Source organism: Cupressus sempervirens, chromosome 6 (genome assembly GCF_028749045.1).
Source record: "Cupressus sempervirens isolate cs-2001-9-10 chromosome 6, ASM2874904v1, whole genome shotgun sequence".
Taxonomy (NCBI): domain Eukaryota; kingdom Viridiplantae; phylum Streptophyta; class Pinopsida; order Cupressales; family Cupressaceae; genus Cupressus; species Cupressus sempervirens.
The window spans coordinates 416,407,741-416,419,668 of NC_143123.1; positions in this window are offsets into that span (position 1 = coordinate 416,407,741).

Here is an 11,928-nt window from a genome sequence, read left to right on the forward strand (position 1 = left end):
TTGGTTAGCTCACAACTCTTTTGATCTTTTAATAGATAGGTATCTAAGTGTCCTATCTAGACTCACAAGCATTAAGCCTCATTCTAGAGATGATCCTATGACTCATGATAGTTCTTGTCAACTTTTTTACAGATAGATATCTAGGTGTTCTATCTAGACTCTTGAGAATTAACCTCATTCTTGTTAGAATATATGTTGCACCAATATAAATAAGAGGGTTGGGGGGCGGGGGGGGTGGGGTTGGCATGGGGGTGTTCAATAAGTTATCTAACTATTATCATAATTATCAACTTTATTAAACATTAACCATATGAGCATAATCAAAAACCATAACAAGATACTCATACATAGTAACACCAGATATGTTAACTAGGGAAACTCTTCATCAAATAGAAAACCCCAATGAGGATGGTACCTAAAAAATGATGTATTAATATAAATATTTCTTGTTAGAGGATGGACCCTATTAGGAGTCTACCAAAGCATTTAGTATAAATCAATCCCTAATAGGAGACTTTGAATCCCTCTTAAGAGAATCCAACCTTGTTAGAAGTTGTGCTAACCCTATTAGGAGTTGTAGAAGGTACATGGACCCACTATCCAAATAGCTTCAAGGGAAAGACCAATGAACATACTATCCAAATGATATCTATTTTATTTCTTGTAGCATAGTAGAAATGAACTCTACTTGTACTTCCTCTTTCTATGTATTGTCAACCAGACTTCTACTCCTTTTAGTCTTAATACTAGATCACCAACTTCACATCTAATAATCCCTTCGATTGCTCAATCACATTTATCAAACACTCTTATCTTGTTAGCACAATTTTCACTCCTTTAACACATAATTCACACTACTCGATCAAGGATAATAATTTCCTTTATACCAAGTCCTCAAAAAAATTCCTTGATTCAGCCTTGAGGCTTTTCCAATTAATTATAATAAGACCACAATAAGATAATTAAATATTTTTGAATCACATAACACTATCGGTTCATAGTCTTAACAAATTCTCACATGTATGAATCTAAACCTTGTCCACTTGTTGACATCATCATTAGGTTTTCCTATGTCTCTATATATTTTTGCATATCTTGATTCTATCTTTGTTAGGAGATATAATCCAATCATTAAAAACTACTCATCAAGTTCTCTATATCTGTAAATCAAACATATCTTTTGTACATTTTTGAATTATATCATGGTCACTTAACCTAGTCATCAACACATAGTGTAGAACATGTCCTTAACAATACTTTACCTAAACATCAAACCTCTATCCATATGACCATGATTTGTGTCTACTACTTTGCCAGTCTTTATACAAACTATAACATGTTGTCATCAGTGACAAACATAGTCATGAATGCAACATGTCAATTATGCTACATGCTCTCCAATTCTTAGGATACTCCCCTAAAGGAATACCATCAACATCTATGCTAATAATTTCCCCCTTTGACATTGATGGCAAGATAGATGAAAACATCTAAGCACTTAGAATACCAAATAGTACTTTACTATAATTGTTGTTGTTGTCATCTTTTCAAATCCTCTTCATCAATCAAATCTAAAATCCTTTCGAACACTACTATGTTCTTTAACTCTTAGGATAGTATCAGTTGTTCACATGCTAAATAACTCGTAGATTCTCCCCCATACAATGCTACTCCCCATTGATATCAACACTACTAATTCTCCTTCTTCATGCTAAGTATCTCCCTCATAGAGATATCATTTTTTTTATTTACATGAATTTTTCTAAACCTCCCTAGTAGAGATGTTATCATCTTTCCTCATTCAACTATATCTCCCCCATTCAACTAGAGGATACACATATCTCCCCATTCATACTTAGGAGTTGTCACACTTATTTCTCCATATTTGGGAGATTTACTCACTTCTCTCCCCATATTTAAGAGATATAAATCTCCTTAGTAGAGATGTGTTATTCTTTCCCCATTAAATTTTCTCTCCCCCGTTCAATTGGAGGATAAACATTCATCCCTATTCATACTTAAGATTTTCCACACTTCTCTTCCCATATATTAGAGTTTCTTTTTATGTATTATCTCTCCCATTGACATCAATGGAAAATTATTCATTATGTAAATCATATGCTCCAATTCTTCAAACAGATTAAGTATCCAAAGACACTTATTAAAAATAATTACCAAGAGCCCTTAGTAACTCTTTTGATCATAGATACTCCCTCATATAGGAAGCATCGACATTTAGTCTAGTCAAATAATAGTGTTTTGTACCACTGGATTGATGCAATCTCTACATCAACTACTCAAAAGAAAGAAGGGACATAACTCCTAGCATACCTCACAAGTACTCAAATGTATCCTTAAGCAAAGGCTTTGTAATGATATCTATAATCTGATTTCTTTTTCTCCAACTTTCTCTCTCAAAACATGATACTTAATAGATACATTCTTAGTATTATAATAAAATACATTATTCTTAGACATACTCATTGTACTTGTGTTATCACAATATATGATAATAGGTTCTAAAAATTATATTCTATTATCCTTTAATATCTACTTCATCTACATGACTTTATTACAATTTTTCACTGCTATGATATACTCTACTTTAGTTGTAGTCGATTGAATACAATCTTGTTTAGAACTTGCTTAGTGAAGAAACCAATCTTTCTCCAAGAACAAATGCTCCACCACTCATTATTTTTCTATCATCCATATTGGTTACCTAATTCACATCAATATAAGCACATAAATTGAAATAATTTGATATGGCATACCATATCCCATAATTAGATGTTCTCTTCAAGTATCTAAATATCCTCTTTCCTAATGTATCATGCTATTTCTTAGGAGCAGCTTGAAATCTAGCTATAATCTCAACAACATTTTCTATATCTAGTATGGTGTGAGTTAGATATTAAAAACCTCTAATTATGAATATGTGCTTCATCTACTCAACTACAGGTGTCTTATCATTGCTAGATAACTTGTGACCAGTTATCACTGGTGTACCAACAAGATTACAATTTTCTAAGCCAAGTCTTTTTAACAAGTCTTTCAAATACTTAGCTTGTGAAATGAAAATACCATCACTATTTTGCACAATTTGTAAGCCTAGGAAAAGATTCATTTCTCAAATCATGTTCATCTCAAATTCATTCTTCATTTCTTCAACAAATTATCACTTGCTTCATCATTTCCTACAAAGATTATATCATCGACAAATATTACTACTATCAGCAAACTATTTTCAATTTCTTTCAAATACATGTTACTACTTTTCATACCTTTAACAAATCCAAGCTTTTCCAAATACATGTCCAACCTTGCATACTAGGTTCTAGGTGCTTGCTTTAAACCATATAGAGATTTCTTTAATCTACATACCATATCTTTGTCTTATATCAAAGGAAAACCTTTAGGATGCCCAACATAAACCTCTTCTTCAAGCTCTTCATTAAGAAAGGTTGATTTGACATCCATCTGATACACTTTCAATTTATTATTTGTTGCATAGGCCAAAAAATTCACATAGCTTCCATTTAGGCTATAGGGGCATATGTTTCCTCATAATCTATTCCATCTTTCTATGAGTAACCTTTGCATACTAGTCTGGCTTTGCTTCTCATGACTTCACCTTTTCATCTTGTTTATGAATACCCATTTAGTTCCTATAATATTCTTGTCTTTAGGTCTAGGAACATATTCCCATGTGTTATTCTTTATAATCTAATCTAGTTCTTCCTTTATTTCTTGAATCCAATGATCATATTTTCATTCCTCGTCTGCACTCTAACATTCAACTTGAGAAATCAAAAAAAAATTCTCATTCTTTCTATTTCTTGTCATTATTCCTTTGCTTTTTCTTCTAATTATCTACTCTAAAAGTTGACTCTTTGTTAGGTTTGTTGGTCTGATTTTTTACATATCAAATTTTCTTAGAATCATGGTAAAATAATCAGATGAGATTTTTTCTGTTAAGTCATAGGGTTTTAGGTTTTTCTTTAGTATATTTTGATACCTTTAAAAATCTTAGAAAAACCCTAGGTTTGTCTTTTTAAGTTTTATCCTGGTGCGAATTTTTTTTTTTAAAAATGAGGAGCGAATATTCTTTTCCTACCTGCTTGGACATTGTTGTTGAGTCTTTTTGAAAAGCAGTTTTAATCCTACCATTAGATCTAATTTGAATCTATGGTTGTCACATATTCGCTATGGCAAGATGCTCACATGTTACGCATAGCAAGGTAGCGATCATCAGAGAATTATGTTTGATACTGAAAAGTGAAATCCGATGCCATGAAATGTGTTAATGTGAAGACATTATGACCACGTGCTATGTCCTGGGCCTATTAGCTTCAAGAAGAAATGCACATGGAAAAAACTTGCAAGTGGTGTCACTGGAGTACAAATAAATCTTGCAATTCACCAAGTCGCTACCAAAAAATCCATGTGACTTGCCAGTGGCGATATAGTGAATGCCTATATTTTGCAAAAGATGACATTCATTTGAAGTAAGAAGTGATTTTGAGGATCCTAAGGAAGATATGGTGCAGGCTTCAATTTTATTTCTCTACAGGTTATGTCATTCGTAGTTCTTTTTTTGCAGTGTCATTTTTAATGGTTACCAAAACTCACCATATCGCTAGCTAGATTATTGGTATTTTTGTCGATAGCAATGTAATGACTGGTCGAAAAGTGGTGATGTAACAAAAAGTTCTCAAAGGTGGGCCTCAAATGAGTGACATGATAAAGCTGAGTTGTGCCGATCAAATTACATGGTGGAATCCTACAGAGCATCTTTGAGCCAAAAAAATTTGATTTGTAGAAACTTTCCATATTGCTAACCAAATTGTTGGTATTTTTTCCAGTAGCGATGTAGTGACCCACCTAAAAGTCACGAACGTGGAAAGGCCAAAATATGTGATGTCATTAAGAGATTAGAAAATATATATGTGTGCTAGTGTGTTGAGCTAGCTCAGCGATAGTAGTATCCTAGACCCATGCCCCATGTATAAAACCTACGAATAATTCTGATCATTAGATCAAACCAAGATCAACAGACATTGCTAGCTACCTATGGAAAAGTGCTTGAAAGTTATGAATAGCGAGTTAGTGAGTTTGGGTCCACCACTGTTGCAGTAATGTGTTATCCACAAGATCAAGTATGGATCAAGGATGCTCACTATCAAAAGATGTGTGAAGATTATGTATAGTGAGTTAGCAAGTGAGGGACCCACCATTGTTTTCTTAAAAGTCATTTCAAATATTTGCCACACAATCAAAGCAAAATTAGTGGTTATCGCTAGCTCACTATGAAAAGGTGCTCAAGAGTTATGTATAGTGAGTTAGCGAGTTGATGACACATGTCCTTGGTCATCCGTGGGCCCAATTTGAAATGCCAACCTTGAAGGAAAGGTACAGATGGAGGCATTTTATTGGTTTGACTGCCAGCATGCTAAGAAGAACATTGAGTCAGCCTAGTTTTCATTCCTAGATCATAGGATTTTTCAAGGGTCAATGGTGCAAATTTAAAAGAAAGTGCGATGTTACTCTATTTTTCTATTCTGCACATTTATGATGAATGAAATCTTTGCATGTGGGAGAAACAGAGTATAACACAGGAGATTTTCATTAATTCCAGTCCCATGCAAAAAAAGATTGCAATTTTTTGAGCACAAGAGCCTGTTGATTGTATGGTGTTATGCCTGGTAAAGACGTGAAGCTATTCCTCCATTGTTTGAGATCAATTATAGAACTTCAGAGAAGAACAAGTTTAGAAAATCAAGTAAGTACCTATATTAAAACCTCTATGGAATTCTAGTTTTTTCAATACTATCAAGATGCCTCCTAAGAAAGCATTTTCTAGGCAAATTAATTATATGGATAGGAATGTCCATGATGATTTATTAGAATTACTCCTAGAATCCACTACAGAGCCTGCACAAGTTAAAAGGTTAATTTCCTTAAACCCTAGGCTTAAAATTTTTGATGGCCTATATGACAAGGGAACTGGGTTAGGGATGCAACAACTACTCAAACTGGTCTTATCTTGTTTAAAAAGTGGTTTTCAAAAAGGAAGTTGTTTGCCCCACATGCTAATGTTTGGAATTTTGATTTGGGAAAGTTAGTAGTTTTGAGTGTTTTCATGGATTATGATTTGCTTGAAGCCATTGCACAAAATTATGACCAAGCCATTAGGGTTGTAAGAAGAAAGGATGGTGTGCCTCTGATCTCAATTAGTCTTGAAGAAATTAGAGAGGTTTTTCACCTAGAACCATTGTCAGATTACCATGTGCAAATCAATCTGCCAAAATTAGAGAATGAATACAAAGCAAAGAAGGATGTAATTAGGGGAGGTGCACTAAGGTTTGATTTTTTTGCATAAAATTTTGGATTAGTATATGATGGCTATCTCTCATCCCCATTTTTGTGATTTTGAGGGATTTTTCAATCAGACATTGAGGCATAGAATTAAGCTGGGATAGGTCAAGCATGATTCTTATTATCTAGAGGACATTATAAGGAATGAATTCTCATTGTAGGAGAAGGAAACTAAAAAGGAAAAATGGAGAGTTTGCTTCCAGGTCCTAGAATTCATTCATTGTTTTGATCTAAAATATAATCCTTTAGATAATGCTAATATAGAGGCTAAAAAAATAAGTAAGCTCATGAATAAATTCCCTGAAATAATGAAAGTTATGAATGAGAAGAAACAATTTTTTATTGATTCCTATCTTGATAAGGCTAGAGAATTCATGAGGAGGTTGGCTTTCACTCCAAATATAGGAGCTGGTCAAATAATTGTAAAAAAGAAGCCTGGGTATACTATAATTTAGAATAAAAGGGCTCCTGTAGACAAGGGCAAGCAAATAATAGGATCCACTAGTATAGCCCAAGAGGAGAGACCTAATGAGCCTAGTCCCAAGAAGTAGAAGGTAATAACAGAAGAAAGGCCTCAAGTTGAGGAATATTCACCCACTCAATCCCCTTTGAGGATTGGAGAAGAATAGCTCACTAGTGAGCAGATTGAATAGATGGGATCATAGGGAGGCATTTTTATTACTCAAGGAGAATTAGATGAGGGTAACCCTCTAGAACCTCCCCTCCCAAGTTTGGATATAACAATAGCTGATTATAGAGGCATGGAATTGGACCCTATATTAGAATAGGCAAGTCATCAATTTTTGGTTGATGATAGTTTTGTGAAATATAGGGCTTTTCAGCAGTGTGCATGGAGGGCAAACATGAACATTTTTTAGAAGAAATGTAAAAGGATGAAAATAGAGCATCCAAAAATGGATGAAACTTCCATGCAGAACCAAACTAAAGAAAAAATGATGAAAGAATTGCAAAATATAAGCCTTGAGGAGGGAAGGAAAATGATAAAGGCATCTAACATTTTATTATTGCCCAGTTGGGATATTGCAGATGCATTGATTTTCAATTCTATTTCTAATAAATTGGAATTGAAAGACCCAAATAAAAGAGACTTCCAAGGCACTGCACTCATTGAAGATCAAGTTGCATTAGTCAGTTGGTCATTAAGAAAAGGATCTAGAGCCACATCATTGCAACCAGATGAGTCTGGGTTGATGGAAAATATACTTGTAAGAAGGGTTGTTGATACCTCACATGTGTAGGTAGCATATTGGAATGTGGATTCTTCCAAGTTTCTTTTGGCCACTGCTAAGAAGGAGGAATAGGTTATGTTTGAGTTACAGAATAGATATGAAACAATCCTTGAGGCCTATAATAAGGAGGTAAAAGGGAGAATTGAGCTTGAAAACAAGCTAATGGGGAAGTATACAAGGCCAAGACTAACATACCCCCATCCTCTAGTGGAACCTTTTAAATCTAGCCCCCTTGAAGAAATACCAGACACACCTCAAAGGCCAGAATATTACACAACTAAGGATTTTGAAGAAGAGAAAAGCAAACTATGGGCCTTACATGTAGAGTTAAATATGCAGTATGAGGTTAAGCTTAGAAAGGCTCTAATGTATTTAGTGGATAAAATTGAATGGCCCTTATTCTTTAATCAGTTGGAAAGAGTAATAAGTATATGGGAGGAACTAAAAACCCATGATGAAACCCTCAAGCCTATTGTTAGTGAGTGGGGAAAAAGGGAAAAAGAAATCACTCTTTTATGTTATTCAGTTATAAGGTCTTCCAATGACCATATTGAAAAATTGTATGATATTGCTAATGACCTATCAGATTTTGATAACAGGAGAGTTGCTCTACAACTAAAAAATGTTTCTTATTTAAATAAGTATAAGACTCAAAAATTTGATATGTTTCCTTGTACCTTGGATAGAAAGAATAAATTGAAAAATAAGGATGAATGGAGTAAAGAACTGAATGACTTTTTCTGCATAAGGATAAATAAAGTTGTCAATGAAAAGGGGTATGCCTGGTGAGCCACCACGAAAGAGGAATTGGTTAAATTCCAGTTTTTTTTGATTCTTTGAAGCAAGAATTTGTTGGTTTTGAAAAGGAGGCTGATTATATATTAAGGAAACAAGATGATATCTTGCAGTTCAGCTAGCTGGATGATATACAGTTTAACACCTAGATGGAAGATATTCCTTCGGACAAGTAGTTAGAAGAAGGTAGTTCAGATGATGATAAGGAACAAGAAGGTGAGGTGTAGGTCATTGACACATTATCACTAGAACTAAAGAAAGAATATGGTGAAAAAGTAATAGTGCCTGCTTAGGGTGAAAGCAATGAAAACTCGTAGGAAAACACCAATTTGGAGGCATCACAAGATAACCCTTCATTGGTTAGTTTGGTAGCCACGTATTCTCAAGATCTGAAATAGTGAGAGACAAATCAAAAATTGATGATTTACAACAGTAATAGGAATGGGCCTACCTAAAGAACATTTGATGCACCTATCATTCTATTGTGACCATTTTTGTCTTTTGTATGATGTTTTTTTTCTTGGACACTTGTCAAATCACAATTGCCCTTTGCTTGTTGCAACTCATGCTATATAAATGAGTTTTCAAGGCATTGTGAGGGTCCAAAACTTGTAAAAAAAATTTTTTTCTCAAGAAAAGTACATTGAGTTGGTCTAATAGTATGCAAGTGTTTTGAATTTTCCTCCAATTGTACTCTCTGATAACATACTAAAATGACAGAAAAGGCAATCTATTCTAGGTTTTCAATTGGTTTCTATTGGTCATTGTATTAGTCATCTGAAAGTATAATACAAAGGGGCATTTATAGTATATTTATGTCATCAATTTCTATCTCCTTTTTATTGGTTTGTCTACTTCGAAGTCATTTTAAATAAGGTTTAATTTGGCTTAATGCAATCTAGATGGGTTGTATGTTGATATCACAGTTGCTTTTAATTCAAGGAATTATATAAATGCTTTAATGAGTCAATAGGGTTTATGAGTTTATAGAAAGGATATTTCATAAGAATGGAAATGGGTGATTACAACTGATTAATTCATTTACAAGTTATTTGAATTAGATCTCCCACCAATAGTCAATTTTCTGTCCAATGGATAAGGCACTGGTCATATAAGTCAGAAGTGAACAAGGATAAATTCTACTACTAAATATCAAACCAATTATAAAATCAAAATAATTTTTCATTCAATTATGTTTAAAGTTATAAATTCTGGTCAATACTCATTTATATCTATTCTTTGAGTCTTAGGTAGCTGATATTCCCAAGAATATTTGTAAATTCAAGGAGAAAGATGACCAGATCTACTAATAAGGGATGCATACAAGTTTAAGAACATTAAAAGAAGTGAAGTAAATTGCTCATGTGAGAGTGGGTAATAGGTGAGAATCTGAATGAAACTAAAAGAATCTTTACATAACAATTTGCATTATAATCATCCCTAGGTATACCCACCTTGGTTCTGTAGAGCCTAAAGAGTAGGAAACCACCAATGGTTTTGTTGAAGTTGGGTCCAAATGGTTTACTCACATAGCTAATAATAGGAATTAGTTGATCCTTAGGTTATATGAGTGTTATCATTCTGGTATTGAACATTTTGTTGTTCACTAGTTTGAAACACTGACAAGGTTCTTGTTAGGAGTAGGAGTTTCTATCTCAACTCTTATCTCTTCTTTTAGTTCAAATATCTGATCTCCTTTTTTCTCAATAATTTGTACATCATTCTATAGGTCATTTTTAGTCTCAAATAAAACTTCTACATTTTCTCTAACAATTCTAGGGTTCTCTTCTATGTCATTAGAATTATAATCCATCATATTTTCCTTAATTCCAAACTTTTCATCAACTTTTACATTTTCACACTCAAAAATTTTCTTGCTTCTATGGTTAAAACATTTGCAATATTTTCTTTTCAATGAATAACAAAGAAACATACCTTCATCATTTATTGGATGAAACTTACCAATATCATCATCTTTATTAATGTAACACTTGCTTCCAAAAATTGTGAACTACTTTATTAAAGGTGTATGACCAAACCATAATTTGTATTGAGTCTTATTTGTACCTTTTCTAATCTATACTTTGTTCATGGTGTATACAGTTGTATTGACTTCTTCTCTCCAAAATGTCTTGGATAGATCATTCTCAAAAATCATTTCTCTTGTTTCCTCTGATACTAATATGTTTCTCCTTTCTTCTATCCCATTCAACTTAGAGGTCTTAGGTCATGATAATTGTCTCTTAATCCCATTCTCTTCAAGAAACATGTTAAACTCTCTATAAGTAAATCCTCCACCTCTATCTAATATCAAACATTTAATCTTTATACTAGACTCCTTCTCAACTCTATTCTTCAATAACTTAAACTTATCAAATGCTTTAGATTTCTCTTTAAGAAATACTACCCACATCATTCTAGTAAAATTATCAAGAAATATCATAAAATACCTTTCTCCATAGAATCATCTTGTAAAGGTAGGGCCACTTAAATATGTATGAAAATGTCCAGCCTCTCTATAGTAGTGATCTTCTTTCTAGGAAATGATACCTTCATCTGTTTATCCATGATACACTATTTGCAAACAACATTATTAGGCTTCATTATCTTAGGCAAATCTATAACTGCAAATGTACCACAAGCTTTCACAATGTTATCAAAATGTATATGACAAAATCTTCTATGCCATAACCAATTTTTATCCACCTTTGTGCCCAAACATGTCATCTCAGTAGGATTCAACTAAAATACATTACTTCAAAACAGCTTACCATCCTTATCTTTGATAATACAAGTCTTCTCTATGAATTTCAACTGGTAACCTTTATCTACCAACTATCCCACACTCAACAAGTTATTCTTTAAAAAATCAACAAAGTAAACATCATTAGTGTTAGTCTTTCTATCAAGAACAATAGATCCTATCCATGTAATGTGACAAGCCACATTGTTAATGAGTCAAACAATACCTCGATCATGATTCTTGAATTTAACAAACTTGTTCATATCAAGATTCATATGATGTGAACATCCACTATCTATTATCCAATCATATTTCTTTTCCACTTGGGAAATTAGAGCCTTTTCTTCTCTAATTTCTTTATGAAGCTCATCTTCTTTTATGGCTACAAATCCTAGCTTACTATCACTTTCACTTTGAACTCTTTCTTTAGCTTCCTCATCTTTATTTGCATACAAATAATTTTTAGCTCTTTTAGGCTTAAAATTTCTTGTATAGTTTTTCTCTCTCTTAGGACACTTAGATACATAATGAGAAAATTTATTACAAGTCTAACATTTAAAGATTCTCTTACTATCTCGTTCTCTTCTTAAAAGCAAGGCTATACCTTCTTCAATCTTTTTGTCTTCTTCATATTTGGTTCTATTGTTGCTAACAAACCCTCCATGGGTGCTTACACTTCTAGATAAGAATGGACAAATACTTAAGGGACTGAGAAGTGTCTCCACTCTTGTTAATTCTCCAAACTGTCTCAAACTATCTTCT